Genomic DNA, 20,304 nt, shown 5'->3' with positions numbered 1-20,304 from the left:
GGGGGGGGGGGGGGGGGGGCGTGTTAGAGCAAAGGAGAGGAAAGAAATGTGCAGTGGGAGCCAGCCCTCTCCTGGGCCTTTGCCTCAGGTCCTAAGAGGCCCTTGACTGCTCTCAGCCGGCCAGCTTCTGTTTAGTTCCCAGTCAGGGCCTACCATGCGGGGGGGGTGGGGGGGGCAGGCAGGTTTACAGTGGCCTTCTTACAGCCCCAGAAACTTGATTGGAACTTTTAGGACTCAGAGGCTACAGAAAACGACAGCCAGAGACACATGAGAAGGGAAGGAAGGCTAGAAGGACAAGACAACACTTAAGAGAAAAAGAAAAGAAAGGGAAAATAACAAAAGGAAAGAAGAGGAAAACAAGAAAAAGCAAAAGAAAAATCAGAGGAAAGAGGACAGGACTACTTCACCTCCTGAAGCTCTAAACCTGGCCTGGGCATGCCATCAGGGTCCCCCACTCTGATCCATCTTCCCCAGGTAGGATTTAGGGTGACTCAGAACAGAGGTTTAGGGAGAGCCCCTCCCTTCCCTCCCGCCGCCCCCCCAACCGCTTAACTTAGGGTCCATGGCACAAACCAGACTCCCAAGACACCTCATTGGCCTAGCAGGACCACCCTGCAGACTGAAGAAGGGTAGCTTCCTTGTTCTTCCTCAAGCTCTGATGTGTGGGATACACAGTCCCCAGGTCTCAGAGGGAGGAAAGAGAAGAGATTCCACTTAGAGAATAGAAAGAGAATCCCGTTCTGGGGAGAAAGGTCCCTCGGGCTGAGAACCCCAGGGACCCCGGGGACTCGAAGCAGGCCCTAGAACGGTGGGAGTGTGCCTGGTGGGCCTGGGCAGAAGAGGGAGGACCTGTCTGCGGGGTGTGCGGGTAGGAGGAGTCGGTGGGAAGCCTGCGGTGTTTGGCGCTGTGCAGAGTTGAGCATTCTCCAGAATTTAATCCGTTCTGAGGTTATTAGGCAAAGCGCCGGACGAGGTTGCACGTCAGTTTTATTTCAGCAAGTCCCCGTGGCGGGAAAGACCGATGGAACGGGTTGATATGGGCCCTGCACTGATCCTGAGCTGCCCTCACCTCTTTCCTGGCAAGGAAGAGGGTGGCGGGTACCGAGGTCTTCGCTGGAAGGCGGGAGGCGCTTTTACTCTCTGAGCTCCTCCCCTCGCATCCAGTTCAATTCACAGAAAGCCGCAGAGCTTTTCCGACGGCAACTCCCCACCCCCGCCCCGGCCAACCTCTCCACACCTCTCCTAGCATCTCTAGGTCAAAGACAAATAAAGCCCAGCTTCCTGCCTGGGGTGAATCACGCAGACCGGTCCACCGAGAGAGAGGAAGAAAAAACCCTGGAATGCGGCAAACCCGGGCGAACAGATGTGCCGGCATCCCGGGCCCATCCTTGGCCCGGCCCAGAAAACCGCTCCTCAGCCGCGCGCCCGTGGAATTGTATTATATTCTCCCCGGTCCCATCATCTTTTTACAGAAAAAAATTTTTTTTCTTTTTTTAAGAAATGTGAATTACTGCTTTGCAAGATCAAAGTGCCGCTTTCTGGTGCATCTGGCTGAGTAGGGAGGTGGGGGAGGGAGCGGGGCAGAGTGGCGCAGTCCCAGTTACCCAACTTCAAAGTGTTCTCCAGAATGAATTTGGGCGAATGTTTTAAAAGTTTCTTCCTCCTGCAGCTTCGCGGGGTGCGCAGCGGGGAAGCGCGTCAGGGCTCTGGGTCTGGGCGCGTGGAGGAACCTGGCCTTCGCCAACTCCGCTCGCCCTGCGTTCGGGGGGGCCTCCGAGGCTCCTGCCAAAACACTGACTCCGGGACTGAGCGGGAGGGCAAGGGTGGCTAATCACGGACCGTGGGGTCAACCAACTACCCGAATAAAATGCCGAGACGCCATCAAAATGCCAAGTTCCTACCAAGTAGGGCCAGAGGCTCCTGATCCGCCTCCTCTGCGCTCGGGCTGGGAGGCCACTTCTGTTCTGCCGCGAGCACTGGGGAGAACTAGGTTAGGATTCGGATTATTCGGGGACTCCCTTCAGTCCCGGGCTTCCCAGACAAAAGGTAGCCAGGATCCTGACTGTGGACTTGTTTCCAAGCGACAGGTCAACTGGGACACTACGCGGTCCTGCTTGGTAAGGCAGGAGCTCCCTTGGGCCCCCTCGCGCTTTCCTTAAGGAAAGCGAGGGGCTGCCACGCCGGAAGCTGGGGGTGTCCGGGGTCCCAGCGCCAGCAGCCGCCAGAGGTGCAGGGCGAGTCTGTGGGGCTTGGGAGTTGTTGCGGCCGAAGAGGCTGAATCCAGGTTGGGTTGAATCCCCGGGAGGGGCCGGCCGCCTATTGACGTTCGCCGCCAGGTTCTCGTGGAGCCGGGCGGCGGAAGTGAGGGCTTTATCTCGCGCGTGGGCTGAACCCACGTCCCAAGCCAGGCGCGTAAGGGGACCGCCATGTCCTCGCCCGGCTCCCCGCGCCCTTTGGGGGCCAGCGCGGGGGCAAGCCGGAAGACTCGGCTGCTTTGCTCCCAAACCGCCGCGGTCTTCCCTTTCCTGGAAAGACCAGACCAGACGCGGAACAGCATCTCGACTGTACTGGATCTGCGTTGCCCCAGCGTGGCCATTTCTGATGTTTTAAATTTCAGAATTTCCTGCCAGAGCAGGATGAGAGCGCGCCTGCTTTCTCCTGCATTGGGTTCCGCTTCACCCCAGCCGTCCGCCGGACTGCATCTCCGACCAAAGTGCTGTCACTCCCCGGGGGCGTGGGGATGGCATGATGATATCCTCAATTCTAGATAGGAAAACCAAGGTCCCTAAAACTTCGTTGACTGGACCTAAGTCGTGGAGAGGCAAAAATGACGAGGGGGCCTTTTCCCTAAATCACCTAAAAATTCTTACTCTTCCCACTCCCGGAGAGGTGACTCCCCCCTCCCCCGCCTAGCACTCCCTTCTCCGGCCCATCACTCGACGCCGCGGCCCCGGCAGCTCTGTGGGCGCGCGGGCCCGTGCCTGTGCACCGCGCGCCGGGCATCTCACCTCAGCCTGGCAGGTGCAGAGGTGGCGGGCGCGGCAGCCGTAGATCCTCCGGCTGAAGGGCAGGAGAAGGCTGGCCGCCTCTTCCTGCTGCCCGGTGGCTGAGGGGGCAGAAAGGGGGGAACAAGGCTGGGGAAACCTCCGTCAGCGGGTCCCGGCCCCGCCTCCCGAACACAACATCCAGGAAACCTCGTAACTTTCCATTGTCTGAGGAGCTTCACTAAACAAATTGTCTGTAGAGCTTTGGAGCTACAGAGAAGAGCGGCTAACTGGGGGATCGAGTCGAGGAGCGGGTCTGGGCGGCCCAGGAGGAGCCCAGACCCCCAGAGCCTGCCTGCGGGAGAGGGTGACCAGTGACCTGCACCTTCTGGGCACCGCGAGGAGGGAAGAGCGCAGCGCCTGTGCTGGTCCGCGCCGCACTCGGGGAGCTGCGCGGCCGGCGTCGAGGCCCCAGGAGAAGAGGGTGTCCCGGCCTGGGCTCTTGGTTCCCGGACGGGCAAGAGGCTGGAGTTCGGCAGCGGCTGCCTCGTGGGAGAGCGTTAGTTGCTTGGAAGAACTGGTGCCGGATTAGCGACCCGAATTTTGTAGCGATGCCCACCCTAGATAGTGGTGGGTGGTGAAAGCTTCCCCTTCCTTGTCCGGACAGAAGTGACACATCTTCACCCCCACCCCCAGATACTTCCTTTCCGGTCTCTGTAAGGCTCGAGCGAGCGTGCCATTTTTCCAGGCACTCGTCTTCTTGCTACTTGCAATACCCTAACCCCCACCTTGCCCTTAGAGGTGGATTCCAGAGAGGCCCGGGGACACTGAATGCAAATCTCCTGTTCTTCACACACACATACCGGTTGCCTTTTCTAGGGAAACATACATGTGGGCATAGACCCAACTCACTGGGCCATCCAGTCAAGAACTGACCTGGCACAAATCTCTTATCAAGTCAACATTTATTTGTAAAATGCAGGCGATTAGAGCAGCCCCAAAGCGCTTCATGGTTCCTGGGAACGGTCACCGGTGGCGCTGATTCTGAGCACTTCAGACCCGTGTGTACAAGTGCATTGGAATCCCTCCACCTGAGCCCCTTGGACACCAGCGCACAGACCTGCACTGTCTTTCTGTCCCTTTAGCCACTTTTCCTGCTTGTTGGGCTGGTTTCTGCTGGGTGATTAACGACCCCAGATACTGTAAGGAATTTGGCTTCTCAAGCTCAGCATTTTCAATTCTTTAATTTGTCCCTAGGTGACCATTAGCGATCTCAGCTGTAGATCACATTGGGGCCAGGTCAGGTAGAGTGAGCAGCTGATTCAACACTGTTGAGTTGGGTTTGATTTCGTTTTTTTATTTTAAAGGCGATTCAGAAAGCAGTCCCCGGAGAACTTCAAGAAGGCAGCAGGCAGCAGGCTGCCCAGGTCCCTGAGCTAGACTGGCCTTTGGGTTGTCACCACTCTCATGCTTTATATACTGTAAAGCGCTAGCAGATTGCAAGGCCCCTCTGGGCCTTAACCTCTGATGTGGGTGGGGCAGACAGGTGAGGAAACAGGATCACAAGTGTCCTGACCCAAACTCAAGGCGTCACTTGGGACCACTATGCCGTGGGTCAGGACTGCTCCCGGAGACCGGAGACCGCTCACCACGGAGCAGCTCCAGAGGCAACCACAGTTAGACATTTTTCCAGCAGCGCAGGCTAGAAACAAGTTAGACTCCCCTCCACCGTGAGTTTTCGGGGCCCTTTCCCCCAACCCCACTGAGTCCTGGTCACAGTTTATCTCATTAAAAGAGGAGGTGTTGTCCTTCCTGTGGAGCTGGGGACTGAACCATTCCAGGTTGTCCCCAAAGAGCTGCCACTGTTTTACTGTTGTTGTTGTTGTTGTTTTTCTTTCCAGTTTGGCTTTAGTGGAGTTTTAAAATACTCCTTTCTTGGGGTGCCTGGGTGGCTCAGTCAGTTAAGCTTCTGATTCTCCAGTTCAGCTTAAGTCCTGATCTCAGAGTTCATGGGTTCAAGACCCGCTCTATCAGTGCAGTGCCTACTTGGGATTCTCTCTGCCCCTTCCCCATTATAAATTTAAAACAAAAATTTTTTTAAATACTCCTTTCCTGTCCCACCCCCATTCTCTGTCCTGATGAAGCAGGCAGCAGCCCTGGGGACAAAGGAGCCTCCAGGACTTCCACAGACTGTGGGGATGGGGGAAGGGATGGGGGATGAGGAAAGGGAGAGCAGAAGGGAAAGGAAAGAGTCTTTGTCCTTGTTTTCTTGGGTCTTTCAGGCTCAGGCAGACTCTGTTCAGAGAGGGCAGAAATTAGCTGGGTTCCTGTCCTGCGGTTAGTGATCAGGCTGGCTGCTTCTTCCAGCTTGCTACCCTTAAGAAAGGGTGTGGGGGCAACAGGAGGAAGAGGGTGCCCTCTACCTCCAGATGGCAGCAGGCTGGGGCACAGAAGAGGGTCCTCCAGCTTCCGCAGAGGGGATGGTGACTTGGTGTGCACTGGATAGCGACAGTGAGACCCACTGAGCCCAAAAGGTCCTGGCACTGGACTCTCTTCTCTGAGGCACCAGGCTTGTAATTTCTGAAGTCACATAAAATTGCGATGAAATACATGATTTGTAGCACAAACCTAGAGCGTGAGGCTAGTCTCAGCCAGACTGGGGACAGTGGCTGCTCTCCTTCCGGGGAACTGGCAATCCTTTCCCATCTGAAGACCCAAGCTTTCCTGGGAACGTGGGCCACTCTATGAAAATGCTGACTGAGGCTGGGTCTGTTAACAGAGGCGACCTGCCTGTTTGCAGGCCTGTGAAACTCAAGCACTATACCACCTATCGAGAGTATAAAGGAATGTGGGGGTGTGCAGGATGAAATTAGCTGAAAAACCTTTATAGAAACAGGAGTGTGATCTGCAAGGGAAGTAAGGACGTGACCAAAGCAACGCATTTGCTTTTACTGGCTGACTGACAGGCTTTGGTGGGAGACGGATAAGTTTACCAACTGGTTGCAGAGACCTGTGCCTCAGGCAGGGAAGAGGTGTTTGCTTGGGAAAACAGGAAAGCAAAAATGGACAGAGACAAAAATTCCCCTATATTGGGGCACACAGTTCTTTGTTACATATATATTACATATGCATATACAAGCCTATTTAGTTAAAAATTGCCTTGGAAAGAATAAATATACAAATGAGTTCATTCATCCACTCAACAAATAATCACTGAATGTCTACCATGCGCAGGATATTTTACTAAATTCTCCTTTGTAAAAATGTGTGTGTATACAAATTCACCCAGGAAACTGTGATTTGGCTTCATGTCAGGTTTGTGAACTTTCAGCTCTAAACAATCAGAGTGATGGGGCTCAGATTTTAAGATACACACACACTTTGGGTCATTGCCAGAGGTGGTAACGAGTCTGCTGGCGCCCTAGGAGTTCACACTTTTCCTCCTGTGCTGGTTGTGGAAGTGGGGGAGGGACAGCCTTGAGCTCCAACTTCCAGTCCTACTACCTTTAGGGGAAATGCTGAGACGCAGAATGTGCTAAATCCCTTTTAAATAGCGCTTTCCAATCCTAAAGCCTATTCCCTTAACAGGAGCAGTCTAAGGAGGCTGTGAATCATAAACCCTGCAACCAAAGGATTCCTTTCCACTTCAGACGCCAGAGAAGGAGAGACTGGTTTATTTCCATAGGTGCACACTTCAGTATCACCCTCACACATGTACACACAAATACACACATTATTACATTACTATACGAAGTCATTTGCACATAGTGTAATCACACCTACAAAAAAGAAAAGAAAAGAACGGGAGGCGAGCGTATTTAGTTTTCCCTACTTCCCAAATTCAGAAACTTTGCATGTAGGCTCAAAATATCACTTAGTTTTTAAGCATTTTCATGGGTCCTTACTAACTTATCTGCTTTATCAATGTGCGACCTATCCCAGATGTGAAGCAGCAAATGAGCCAGTGGCCTGTGGCTTCATGGCATAGTCCGATAAAATCCCGTCTATACTACCCGGTCTTGAATGCTCGGACTCTCTGAGACCTACGGGAACAGGCTTAGCAGGCTTGGCGCAGCATATTCCTGGGTAGGGACTTCCAGTTCTATCATTTAGGTCAAGCAAAGAGGTACTAACATGGGCACTCCGTCTGGAAGTGCCCCCTCCTTTGTTTTTTGGTCAACCAGGGTAGAGTGTGACAAAGGCAAAATGCCCCAAAAGGCTGAAAAGCCGGCTATAAGATGCCTTGGAAAATAATTTCGCTGGAGGGATTGGGGGCAAAGGCAGGGGTGGGGCGGTGGGCTGGACGTCACCCAAACACGTCCAGAGGTGACTGCGCTCAAGCACACCCTGCTCCAACGGCCGAGGCGGGTACAATTCTTTCCACGCGAAGGCAGTGATAAGAGGGCACTGTGAACGAGAGCCTTTCCTTGTACGGATTCCGAGGAAGTGTAAACTGCACGCGACCTCCTAATTGTCCGTTCGCCTTAGCTCTATCTAGGGCAGCACACGACAGAGAAAATCCTCTAGCTCTGGGCAGCTGCCAACATTTTCACTTTCCCCTCAACCAAGTGAAGCAAACGGCTTTTGCTTTTCTGCACATCTCCTTTCTGCAACTAGTTTGTGGAAATGTAGCCTCGGACTTAAACGCGCGCGATTATTTTCGGTGCACCTGTACGGGTGAGCCACGCTCACACCCGCTTTGGGGCTGGATCGCTGAATCACCAAGCCAGGCGGCTACTAGCCTGGGTGGCCGCGGGCTTCCCTCCCGGCCCGAGTTCACCAGCCGGGCCCGCAGTGGCGCGGGCCGGTGGGAGAGGGAGCGGGGCGGCCGACCACCCGGGCCGCCCGCCCCCGGCGCGGCACTTAGGCGGGAAAAGGGAGGCCGGCCGGCGGCCGCTCTCGCGCAGGAAGCGGGCGGTGCCAAACGCACCCTTCGCAGCTCCGCTCTTGCCCCTCGTCGCGGAGGAGAGTAGAGGCGTGTAGGTGAGGCTCGGTCCCTACCCTGCGAAGCGCAGGAGCTCCTCGGGCGACTCGGGCACGTCCGTGGTGTTCGGACGGGAGCGCCTTTGTTCCAGGCGGGAAGCGCCGCGCGGAGCTCGGAAGGGGCTGCAAGAGGGGCAGGAGGGGCAGGTCGGTGGCCGAGCGCCGGGCCGGGGCCCTCTAGGAAGCCGGCGCTGCGCCTCTCGCGGACCCGGACTTCCGCGGACTTCACGCTCCCCGGAACGCCTTCCCTGGGCCCCCCTCGCGAAGTTTCCGAGCCGGGGCTAGTCCCCGCGCCACGCGCCGCGCCGATTCCCCACGTGGGCGGGCCGCGAGGGCGGCTACGGCGGCCCGCGAGGGGGCAAAAAGGCGCCCTCGCTTTATTTCTAGGGGCTCGAGATGCCGAAGGACTGAGGCCTCTCGTCCCCCCTAGCCAGATATGCCTCTTCCCTGTCTTCTGGGGTCGGGGGAGGGAGGAACCCGTCTTGAATTTTAACTTTTTTTTTTTTTTTTAATTTTGAAAAGCGACGGCCTCGCGCTCTTTTCCACTACGGGCCTGCCCTTCAGGGCCCAACTTCCGTAGCAATGGATCTGCGCCGCGAGTTCCGCGGACCCTGCAGGCGCTGCCGCCGCGCTCGGATCGCCCATCTCGCGCTGCGCAGAGCGGCGTGTGGTCCCGGGCCCGAGGAGGCCTCCGGAGTAGGCTCCCGGTCAAAGCCGAGGCCAAGTCCTTCAACAGGCTTCCCCTCTTCCCGACTTTTGCGGATGCCCCCTTCATCTGCGTGCGCGGTGGGCCTGCGGGGTAGGTGAAGCCTGGTGGAAGGCCTCCCTCGTCTACGCGGGCTCCCCGCCGCGGTTTTGTGGAGCGAGGATCTCTGGCTTTGTTTCGGGACTCTCAGGGTCTGCTTGACACCGTCACGAGTCGCACGCCCGACTGCACTGGCGCTCGGCCGCTACCCGGGCCGCCCCCGCACATGCACGCCGACAGAACCGTCTAGGCCCGGCGCGCGGCCTTCCTTGCACCAACTTGAGCTCCCAACCCAGGAGGGTCTTGGGGGGTTCTCAATGGGGAGACACGAACCCCGTCGGAAACCAACGGAAACGCCGGAAACACGCGGGGTTCAGGCAGTCCCGCGTCCTGTGACCGTCAAGGGCGCGGCCAGGGAGCGCGGGGCCGCCTCGCGGTGACGCGCGTCCCGGGCCGGCCGTGGGCGGATGCGGACGGCCTTGGGCCAGCTCGGCGCCCTGGTGGTCAGCTGTGGACGCCCAGGTTCGGGCGGCAAGGCACTCCCGGTGCGGACCAAGGAGCGCACCAGCTTGTGAGCAAGGGCCTGTAACGCTACGGCCGCAGCCAGAGAGGGGCAGGCCTGGCCGCCGCCGCCGGAGTGACCGCGCTGGTCAGTGGCGCCCCGCAGGGTCCACGCCCCCTCTCCCCTTGGCTAAGTGTCCCCGCGCGGTCGTGGGCCGGAGCCAGGGCGTCTTGGCACCGCGGGGCAGGCCTGGCGCGGGGACGCGGGGACGCGTCGGGGGGCTCCGTAAATTCCCGGAATCTCGGGAATCCCGGCCCTCTGGCTCCTGCCTTGCGCGCGGAGGTCGGTGGTATCCCAGGACCCCGCTGTCTGCGGCCCCTACCCCGCAGCCGCCTCGGCTTCTGAGGCTTTCCGTTTCAAAGACCCAAAGGAAGATCCTTGTGACTGTTCCCAACCTCCTGCACGTTCTCGTGCTGTCGCCTCTCGCCTGACTGGGGACGGTGGGAGGCTAAGTTCCTGAGCCTCCGTCCCCTTTGCCCTTTTTTTCCTCACTCTTCAATCTCGGTTAAAGAAACTGAGCCCTGAGCCCTGGGGGGTGGGGGGGGGGGTGGGGGATGTAGTGAAATCCACACTAGAATGAGGGCGAGGAAGCTTAACAGTCACAAGACTGCCCCCAGGTGATAGTTTACGGCAATGACTTTTTTTTTTTTTTTTTTCCTTTCCTGGGCAACTTTAGGTCTCTTTATGTCTCTTTGGAGCGAATGTCATCTGTGGTAGAAAAGTTATTGAAACCAAACGTTTACGTTAATCCCCCAAGAAGAGAAGAAATGGCCCTAAGAAACTTCCTTTCCACAGACACTGAGAAATTGTTCAATTTGTCTTTCTAGCCTCACAATCACTAACATTTGATAACTGCACCTTCAAAATCAAACTGTGCCCCTCCCAAGGGGCAGACCTGCTCCCACCCATCCCCTCTTCTCCCCTCCCCTTCTTCGTTGTTTCCTCCTTCTGAAACAATAGCTCTGGCTGCTGGAGTCAGTCTGATGATATAATCCTTAAGGCATTCACGGGCAGACCAAGGGCCAAGCTATCAAAGGGTTCAGCTTCTTCTTTTTTTAAGCTGTTTACTATTCAGGAAATTTGGTAATTATTTTTTTTTCTCCATATAGTGGTATTACCCTCTTCCTTTTGATATTAGATCCTCTATGGGCCCCTAGCTTCATGCTGTAGAAAGGAGAAAGATGAAGGGGCTGAATTCTGCATCAGAATGTAATTTTCCTTTATGTCGTCATTACCGCTAAAGACCAGCTGAGGGCTTCCAAAGGGACAGGAGCCCCCAGAGCAGGCGGAGTCCTCCTGTTTCTAAGAGCAAAAGAAAGTGCCGATTTCATTTCTCCTTTTACACTACAAACTTGGTTGTTGTTGTTGTTGTTTCCCATACTTCCCCAAAATACTTTCAGTACTTTTACAGTAGGATTGAAAAGGCAAATCGAGAGGGAAGATAATAACCAAAGTTTAAATAATTTTTTTAACATTTTTATTTATTTTTGAGAGACAGAGAAAGACAGATCATGAGCAGGAGAGAGGCAGAGAGAGGACACAGAATCGGAAGCAGGCTCCAGGCTCTGAGCTGTCAGCACAGAGCCCTACGTGGGGCTTGAACCCATGAACTGTGAGATCATGACCTGAGCCGAAGTTGGGCACTCAACTGACGGAGCCACCCAGGTGCCCCTAATAACCAAAGTTTAAAAATCATTTGTTTAGAAGGCTTCACAAGGAATCATTTTTAGGGGGGCTTATTGATCAGTATGAATAACCTTGCTATGTTATCATGGTTAACCACGGTCTTCTCTGTGCCCAGCACAGTGCATTGCTCAGAACATTCAAGAAATATTCGTTGAGTGAATGGACAAAATTGAGAAGTATGAAACAAAGGTGCACGAAAGGGATTAGATATTTAACTCCATTCAGTTGAACACTCCGCCAAGATACATTTCTTGAGTGAGTGTGTCATAGAAGGCGAAAGGAGTTTTGCTAGATTGTGAGGGACTAACTGTGTTTAATTTAACAGGTTTTTTGCGGGGGGGGGGCGCTACTAGACAGTAGCATACTGAGGTGAGACTCAAAGTTAATGCTTTGATTATATACAAGGTGTGGTATCCTTCTGGGTATATATAAGATAACTATCTTAGTGTAAGTTGAAGGGGAAGACTCAATTTAAGTTGGGAAATGCCAAGAGAAATTTAATTTAGACATCTCTTTGGGCAGTGCCATAGGGACAATATATTGTGGTCCAGGGGTAGGAAGTTTCTACCTTCAACTGGGTCAGATCTCCTCCTGCCCAGATTCTCTCCAGAACCAACATCCTCTCTGCCCTTATCTTCCCATAGGAGACTGTGAAACACAGAGAAGGGGATGAGTGCAGCCGTAGAGGACTCCTCCTCATTAATCTCCCCTCCCCCCAGCTTTCCTTAGCTGCTTCCTTGTAAAACTGTGAAGACTAGTTAACTCAGTGGGTTTGTGTGGCTCCTAATGAGATCATCCCAAAAGTTCCAACCACTTGGGCATTAGTTGATCTGGTCTTTTTCCAATACCTCCTTAATAGCCTCTCCTATAAATGTGTGCTGTTTGGCAAAAGAGAACTGGAAAGAGCCCCCCTTAAAATATCCTCAAGGGAAGCTCTATTTTTGGAAAAGCTGTGCCAATCAATTGGGTTTTCCCAAGGGAACCAAAGTATCACTCTGGCTTCTGCCTGTGTCAGACTATGTAAAAAAAAAAAAAAAAAAAGAAAAGTAAAAGACATATAACCCACTTTCAAGAAGCTTTCTGTTTTCCATTTCTTTTTGTATTTTGTCACTTAAAATTTCCCCAGGGCTAACATAGGCACTCAAAATCAAGTTGTTTGTCATTCCTTGTGACTTTCCAAAGAGAGTTTCTGCTTTCTTTTTTAAATTTTCTTTACATCTTTATTTTATTTTGAGAGACAGAGAGTGAATGGGGGGAGGGGCAGAGAGAGAGAGGGAGACACAGAATCTGAAGCAGGCTTCAGGCTCCAAGCTGTCAGCACAGAGCCCGACGCAGGGCTCGAACCCACGGACTATGAGATCATGACCTGAGCAGAAGTCGGACGCCCAACCAACTGAGCCACCCAGGTGCCCCTACTTTCTGCTTTCTTAAGGAACCATCTCATTAATGTCCTTTACCTAAATGTTTAGCACAATACAGAGATATGTAAAATGCTGGCCTTCCTAATAATGAATAGCTCCTCCTTCTGTTCCCCGTGTTTCTGCGTTAGCATGTTCTGAAGTCTCAAGTATCTAACTTGGATGTTGGCTAAATTAGTGAGCAATAATGTTGAGGGCGCCGGAGCGGCTCAGTCAGTTGAGCATCTGACTTTTGATTTCAGCTAAGGTCATGATCTCATGGTTTGGGGGACTGAGCCCCACATCAGGCTCTGTGCTAAGTGTGGATCCTGCTTGGGATTCTCTCTCTGCCTCTCTTTTTGCATCTCCCCTGCTTGTGCTCTCTCTCTCAAAATAAATAAACTTTAAAAGAATAGTAAGTGAACAGTGTTGAGTTTGGTCCTAACTCCACCAAATCAGACGTAATTTCTGTCTCGGCTGCACATCCACCTGTTATAATGGTGACTAGCAGCTGTCACTAAGTCAGGGGCCTTTCCTTTGATCAGTTGCATTTTCTTTAAAGGATTAAAGGGTGGAAAACTGGAGAGCAATGGGACTGATATATATATTTAATACCAGAATTCAGTTATTCAAATTAGAATTGTCCTTCAAAGAAGATACTCTGGGATTCTCTATGTTATTCAAATAATTGCTCAAAACATTTTTGGAATGCCTCCTTTGGAAATGTCTGTAGGAACAGCTTAGGAGCCACATGAAAGACTGCATCACCACGAATTCCAGTACTCTTTTCCTTTTAGCTGGCTCATATGGGTACACTTCTGGAAATCAGAGCTGCTCAAACTGAGGAACTCTAAAAATTAGGATTGTCAAGTGCAAAGCAACATCTGTGTGGGTGTAGGCAGAAAATCTGTCACTTCAATGGTGTCCTTATGACAGACATTTAGCAAGAAAAGCAGTGGCCTGCAGCAACCGTGGGTCAGTCCCACCCCTATTGAGGGGCCTCTGAGCTCCAGAATGAGGCAGCCCCAGGAAATCTGAGCAGATTCCTAGGAAGCCCCAGATATTCTGGACCCCTTTATTTGAGAGAGAACTTTTTCTAAGGGAAGCCTTCGTATTCGGAAGTGTCTGAGATATTCCGAAAAGGTCTCAGAGGAATTGGACTTAATTTAGCTGTCAGGTCCCTTACTTTCCCAACCCCTCTGAATAAAATAAGACAAAACAACAACAAACAAAAGCTTTAGACTAAGAATCAGACTAGCGGGGCCAAACTGAAATTACAAGTCTGTTGATGGCTTAAATGATGATGGTTCATCTATAGGTTAAGAAATAACCCAATGGCCAACGACCTGTCTCTCAATGCCTTCCCCACCTTGTAATCTTCCAAAGTGCAGACCAAGGAAAAACTGCCTTGCTCACTCCCTGGGGTGAACCAGAAGGTGCTGGAAATGTGGGGGTTCTTGTGCTCCAGCTAATTTGCGATACTGGCAGCTGCAGGTGGAGGAAGTGGCCCCTTGGTTCCTCGTTGCTATTTCTGGATCATTATCCTTTATTCCTCCCTAAAAACCCTGGTTTAGGAACTGATACTACCTGGCCTGGTTATTCCTGGCCCTCTCTCTCTCCAGTGCCTCTCTGGGCACCTCCTTCTGTGGTTGCACACTGAAGTAAATAATCTTTCTAATACCCTAGCTTCTTTGACTTTCTCTTCTCCAGAGATCATCTTTTCCACCTCATATACACAAACATTCCTCAGGCCATCCCTCACACTTCACCAATACCAAGAATTACATGCTCATAAGCTTGAATTCATGCTTAGACCATCAACCTCCCGTCTTTCCAGCTCACCCCTGGGACCTTTCATTCACTGATCTTGCTATCTTTTCACTGTTTCCACACCCCTCACATCCTCACTCCCCCCTTGCCTGGTTTGGATGCCATGGCCATTGTTACATCCACTTAGATCCTTTGGCACTTTGACCTCAATTGCATTCCCTAGCAAGGCCCAGCTCAAGATTAAATGCATCTTTTCCTGCACTCTGCCTACACCCACACAGTGCAATATGGCTGGAGTAAAATAATCAACTGCATTGAGTGCTCTCATAAATTCCTGTTCCTGAGCCTCAAGTGAGCCCTTAAATGCTGCCTGCCAGTTCCATTACATTTCCCTGGCACATTCCCTTTCCTCTTCGCTATGACTGTCCCCTCCTCCTCAAACCTCCAACATGTCCTTCCTTGTCCTAGCTCTCTGCTGAGGCAACAAAGAGACTTTCGACTACTTGCTTTTCTAACACTTGCAAAAATCCATCTGCCCCCCTGTCCATCTATTCTCCCTCCTCTTCTGTGCCCCCCATTTAGCTCCAGCCCGTTCACGTGTGCCTTGGATCCCATTCCTTCTCACCCACTCGAGGACGTTCCCTCACCAATTGTCCTCAGTCCTGCGTCACCAGATTTCCCTTTTCCACTGGATCATTCTCATCAGCACACAAACATGCGATTGTTTTTCCCCACTTGAGAAAAAACAGAATCCTCCCTTGATTCCATATCACCCCCCTCCTATTCCATTCCTCTGCTTCCCTTTAGAGCATTGCTCCTGTGAGTGCTGTCCAGGTCACTCCCTCTCTCATTTCCCTCTTCCCATTTCCCCTTAAACATAGTCAACTTTTGGCCCTCCCTCCACCCAAACTGGTTTGACCATGGTCACCAGTGGTCTCCACACTAAATCCAAGGTCCTTTCCAGCCCTTATTTGACTCCACATAGATCCGTCCTCTTCACTTGTCTTCCAGGGTAACACTCTTGGCTGGCTTTTCTTCTGTCATGTTGGCTATTCTTTCTCAGTCTCCTTGGAGCATATTTTTTCGTTTCCTTCCACACTGAAAATAGGATCGGGCCTTGGACCTCCTCTTTTCTCTGTCCACCCTCACACATGCAGAGACTCCTTCAAGACTCCTGGCTTGAAACGCTGTCCCCATCTTGATGACTCCCAAATTAATATCTCTAGCCCAGACCTCTGCCTGACCTCTAATTTTAAATATCCAACTGCCTGCTAAACATCTCCACATGTCATGTCAAAACCAAACTCCTGATCTTTCCAAATGTGCTTTTCCTACAGCCTTTCCCCTTTCAATAGACATCTACACCATGCTGCCGACTTCTCAGGTGTGACGGTTTCCTTGACTTCTTTTTTCCTCTCAAATATTACAACCAACCTATATGCAAACCCCGTTGGCTCTGCTTTCACAAATGTATCCCAAATTGGACCAAGTCTTATCACTTCCATCACTATTCTCCTACTCCAAGGCTCCCCTCTGATATGGGTAATTAAAATGCCCCCCTAGCTTGTCTTCCCACATCCATGTCTGACCTGTATAATCTATTTCTGAACATAATGGCCAGCATGAATGTTTTATAACTTCCAATGCCCAAGGGAGAAACCCAAGTCCTACAAGGGCCTGTAAAGCTCTGGTTGCTACAGTTCCATCGCCATCTACTGCTGTCCTTCTCATTCACCTGACTCTACCCACGATGGTCTTCCTGCTACTCTTTAAACAAGTCAAGCACATTCCTGCTTTTGCGTTTGACATTCTCTCTGTCCTGATGGGTCTTACCCCAGAGGTGACATCACTGCCTTCCTCCCCTCATTCAATTTTCTGCTTAAAATTAACCTCAGCAAAAGCATTCTTGATAACCCTATTTAAAACAAATGCACTGGGGGCAGCTGGGGGGCTCAATTGGTTAAATGTCTGACTTTGGCTCAGATCATGATCTCGCGGTCCATGAGTTTGAGCCCCATGTTGGGCTCTGTGCTGACAGCTTGGGGCCTGGAGGCTGCTTCAGATTCTGTCTCCCTCTCTCTCTGCCCCTCCCCTGCTCATGCTATGTATAAGTTTGGTAGGGGTGCCATAACAGGATATCACCACTGTTAACAGAAAATGTGTCAACACTGTAAGTTCTAAATCAAGGTGGTTTCTTCTGAGGCCTCTCTCCTTGGCCTGCAGGTGACCACCTTCTCTCCGTGTCCTCACATGGCCCACTCTCTAAACAAGAGCATCGCTGCTGTCTTGTTGTGTGTCCCAATCTCTTCTTATAAAGATGTCAGCCAGACTGTACTCTAGCAGCCTCATTTTAAACTTAATTACCCTTTTAAAGGTCCTATCTCCCAATAAGTCACATTCCCAGGTGCTGGAAGTTAGGGCTTCAAAATAGGAATTTTAGGGGGTGGTGGAGGAGCCACAATTCAGTCGATAGCACCCTCCACCCCTATTTTCCTTATATTTCCACATCAGTCATCACCTTATGACTTACCATTTACTTTCCTTGTTGGCTTATTGTCTGGCTCTCTCCACGACAACGTCAATTCAAAGAGGTCAGGGATTTTTGTCTATTTGTTCACCACAGTATTCCTGGTGTCTAGAGCAGTTCCCAGCACATAATAACCATCGAATAAACATTTGTTAAGTTATTTAATGCATTCACATAGTTCTGTCTCGTGAAGCCATCTGAATTTGCAATGCCCTCAGAAGCGCCTACAAACAAGTACACATATGATAAATGAATAGTAATTTATGGTGCAAATGTCCAGTGCAATAAATAGGCTAGTTTGTGCCAAAGTACACAGGGAAAAGTTAACTGTAAAATAGGGGTAAGATTTCTTATGCCTTATACAAGTTTATGCAGATGAATGACGGCTCGAGTTTGCCAAATGTCGCTTCATGTGTTAAATTAGTAAAAGACCAAAAAGTTACAAGAAGGAAGACAGAGACTTTTGGAGCGCACATGAGCTCTCTTACAGAAGGTTCCTGATGATCGACAGGAGTTACCCTGCCTGCAACACCCAGGAGTCTGTTTGGCCTGGCCAGCCAATATAAGCAGATCACGATGATGTAATTCTTGTAACATGAATCCTTGCTAGGGTGCAACGGTGGGGCACGCTGCAGCCTCGCAGAGGGGTCTCTCTCTAGCCCACGCAGTTCAATTTGCTCTCAATAAAAATGCAATTAAAAGCTCACTCGTCTACAGACTGTTGAATGCTTTGCTTCCATGTTATTTAGGATAGAAATCCTGACTGACAGTGTTTTGGGGAAGAAGATGAAATATCCTTCAAGGGAAAAGGAGGGAAAGAAGGAAAAGAAGTGACTGTATCTTACCAAACTGAATGGTAGTTTAAAGACACTGCAAACTTTTGAAAACGTGTAAGCCAGGGCGAGAATAATTTCTAGCAGCAAATGACAGTCATGGGGAAATGAAGCCCTTTCTTCTAAAGATTCACAGAGCTTTCAGTCATGCTAACTGCTTCATCTTCCTTATCACAAAGAGTCTAGCATGCCAAAGTTTGACAGGTTGGGGATGTACAACACTTATTTTATATGTTAGTGCTATCTAAAGTGTTTAGCTCCTCTGCCAAAGATGTAAGATCAGTGTGCTGTGTTTAGTAATAATAATGTTTTATGTAGTGTTTGGATTATTTACAGATTTCAGTGATCCAGATTGTCTCTTCTCTTTTTCATGAGAATAATGGCAAACCGGCTTTACTCTGAAATGATAACAAATTCTTTTATGAATTGCATCCATTGTCTCCTTTATTTCCTCTACCTTTATCACTCGTTAAATCTGAAGTGTGTACAGGTTTCATACAAAACACACTAAATACAAGAGTCTTTATTCTTAGGCATTCTCTGTTCTAGCCCGTCACATAGCACATTTGCCTGGAGGGATCTAGCCTAGAATTCTGAGCGCGGAAGAAGATGATGATAAGATTATGATGACAGTTTAGCAATTATGGTACTTTCCTTTTAGGACACTGACGTCAGAGACTTTCAGAATCATTTGAACATTCCTAACTCGTGCTTAGTGCCATTTTATGACTTTCTCACCCATGGGTTTAATCCATGCTCGGCTGTTTTTATTTCTAGGTCATATAATCCTTTATAGGGTACTAAGTACTGTAATTTTACGACCCACAGGGTAAAAGAACTCCCTCTTCTTGTCTTTCTTGGCTTCAGGAGAGTCTCATCAATTCTAATATTGATGGTCAAATCTCCGTTTACCCTAGTAGAAATGTAACTTCAGGTATCTCCCCCTTTAGGATGTGCATACACCCACATGACCTAAACTTTTAGGCTATTTATAAACAATCATATATGTAAAGAAAAAAACCTAAGTTAAATTATTTTGAGTTAATCTGATGAAAAAGAAGAGGAGACAGGAAAATAGCAGACTGTCAAGCAACAATTATATTTTTATGACTGATTATCCATTTACACCTTTTACTCTCTAATGTAAATTCCTTGATGGAGGCTGATTTTTATTCCTTTTTTAATTCCCCAGTACCATGTTCTTAAACATGAACATGCATCCAGATCACCAGAAGCGCTTGTTAAAACTGATCGCTGAGGGGCCCCTATGTGGCTCAGTTGGTTAAACCTCTGACTCTTGATCTCACTGTTCCTCAGTTCAAGCCCCACACTGGGTGTCAGCACCCCAATTGGCTGTCAGCACAGCGCCTGTTTGGGATTCTGTCTCCTTTCTCTAACCCCCTCCCACATGCACATGCTCTCTCATGCTTTCTCTCTTAAACTTGAAAAAAAAAACCCACCCTGATTGCTGAGCCCCACCCCCAGGGCTTCTCATTCAGTAAGGCTGGGGTAGAGTTTGTGGATTAGCATATCTAACAACTTTCAGGTGAGGATTATGCCCCTGGTCTGGGGATCCTACTTTGAAAAACACTGACTCACCACACAGAAGACTCCCACAAAATGTTGGTTGAATTGAAGGAACCCAACTGGAAGGAAGACATTAGACAAAAAGTCCAGTAAGATTAGTGTATTCGTTGGGATAAGAGCTAAGATACAAAGAGATCTCAAGATAAAGTGGCTTAAATACGATGAAAGTTTATTTCTCAGATAACAGTCCTGAGTAGGTGGTGCAATTCAGGGCAGAAAGGCAGCACTGCTTATGGAGTCCAGAGACCCAGGCTGAGAGATTGATTCCCGCTATTTCTCTTGTGGCTTCCATCAGTTGGTCCAACAGGCTGTTCCAGGAAGTTGGGGGTGGTCATAAGGGGAAGCAACTTCCTTTAAAAAAGGTATGTCTTGGATATTGCATATTTCACTTTTGCTCAGATCCCATTGGCTAGAAAAAAATGCACAGATCCATATCTGGCTGAAGGGTAGGCTGGGAAATGTAGTTCCTACCTGGCACTATGTTCACTGCTAAAACTACAGGAGAGGATTCCATTACTTAAAAAAGGAGAGACTAGATAAGGGGGCATAGTTAGGAGTCTCTGCCACAACAATTTTATGGCAAATCCACATATAAACTGATGAAATTCTGAACCTTAAGTACAGTGAGTACTCTTTGTGTATCTGTACATACTGTTTTCTGGGGTTCGGTGGATGGGAGATGGGGGAAGCATTTAAACTTAATAGAGGTTGTTACTTTGGACTTTAGATGGATCAAAAGGCAAACACTCTTCTGTCTCCCTTGACATGTTAAAGTGCCAGTACATCTGAAAGGCATGAGGATGTGCTTTCCTCCAAAAAAAAAAAAGAAGAATATGAGGTCATAGCCGTGTGAATGGCTTGCAAGTCATAATAGCAGCTGATGCAGGAAGGACAACGCAGGAATCTGCAACTTCAGAAATACCACAATTTGTTAATTCCCAAGAGGGGAATCCTTCATAAAACAATTTCATAGCTTTGAATTCCCGCAAGGACTCACCTCTCCCTTTAGTATAAGAACTTTCTTCTGGGGGCGCCTGGGTGGCTCAGTCAGTTAAGCCTTCGGCTCAGGTCATGATCTCACGTTCATGGGTTTGAGCCCTGCGTCGGGCTCTGTGCTGACAGCTCAGAGCCTGGAGCTTGCTTTTGATTCTGTGTCTCCCTCTCACTCTGCCCCTCCCTGCTGATGCTCTGTCTCTCTCTGTCTCAAAAATAAATAAAACATAAAAAAAA

The 20,304-nt window shown here is 50.1% G+C and overlaps 1 long non-coding RNA gene across 1 annotated transcript; it reads left to right on the top strand.

The window, feature by feature from the left end:
* The first annotated feature begins 9,130 nt into the window (after window positions 1–9,130).
* On the top strand, window positions 9,131–10,070 carry LOC115297855. Its single transcript, XR_003911496.1, has 2 exons — window positions 9,131–9,361; window positions 9,951–10,070. It is a non-coding gene; the product is annotated as an uncharacterized LOC115297855 (long non-coding RNA).
* Window positions 10,071–20,304: the final 10,234 nt, after the last annotated feature.

Source organism: Suricata suricatta, chromosome 8, assembly GCF_006229205.1.
Source record: "Suricata suricatta isolate VVHF042 chromosome 8, meerkat_22Aug2017_6uvM2_HiC, whole genome shotgun sequence".
Lineage (NCBI taxonomy): Eukaryota > Metazoa > Chordata > Mammalia > Carnivora > Herpestidae > Suricata > Suricata suricatta.
The sequence above is the reverse complement of the archived record's forward strand: the minus strand, read 5'-3'. Positions and strand labels throughout refer to the sequence as shown.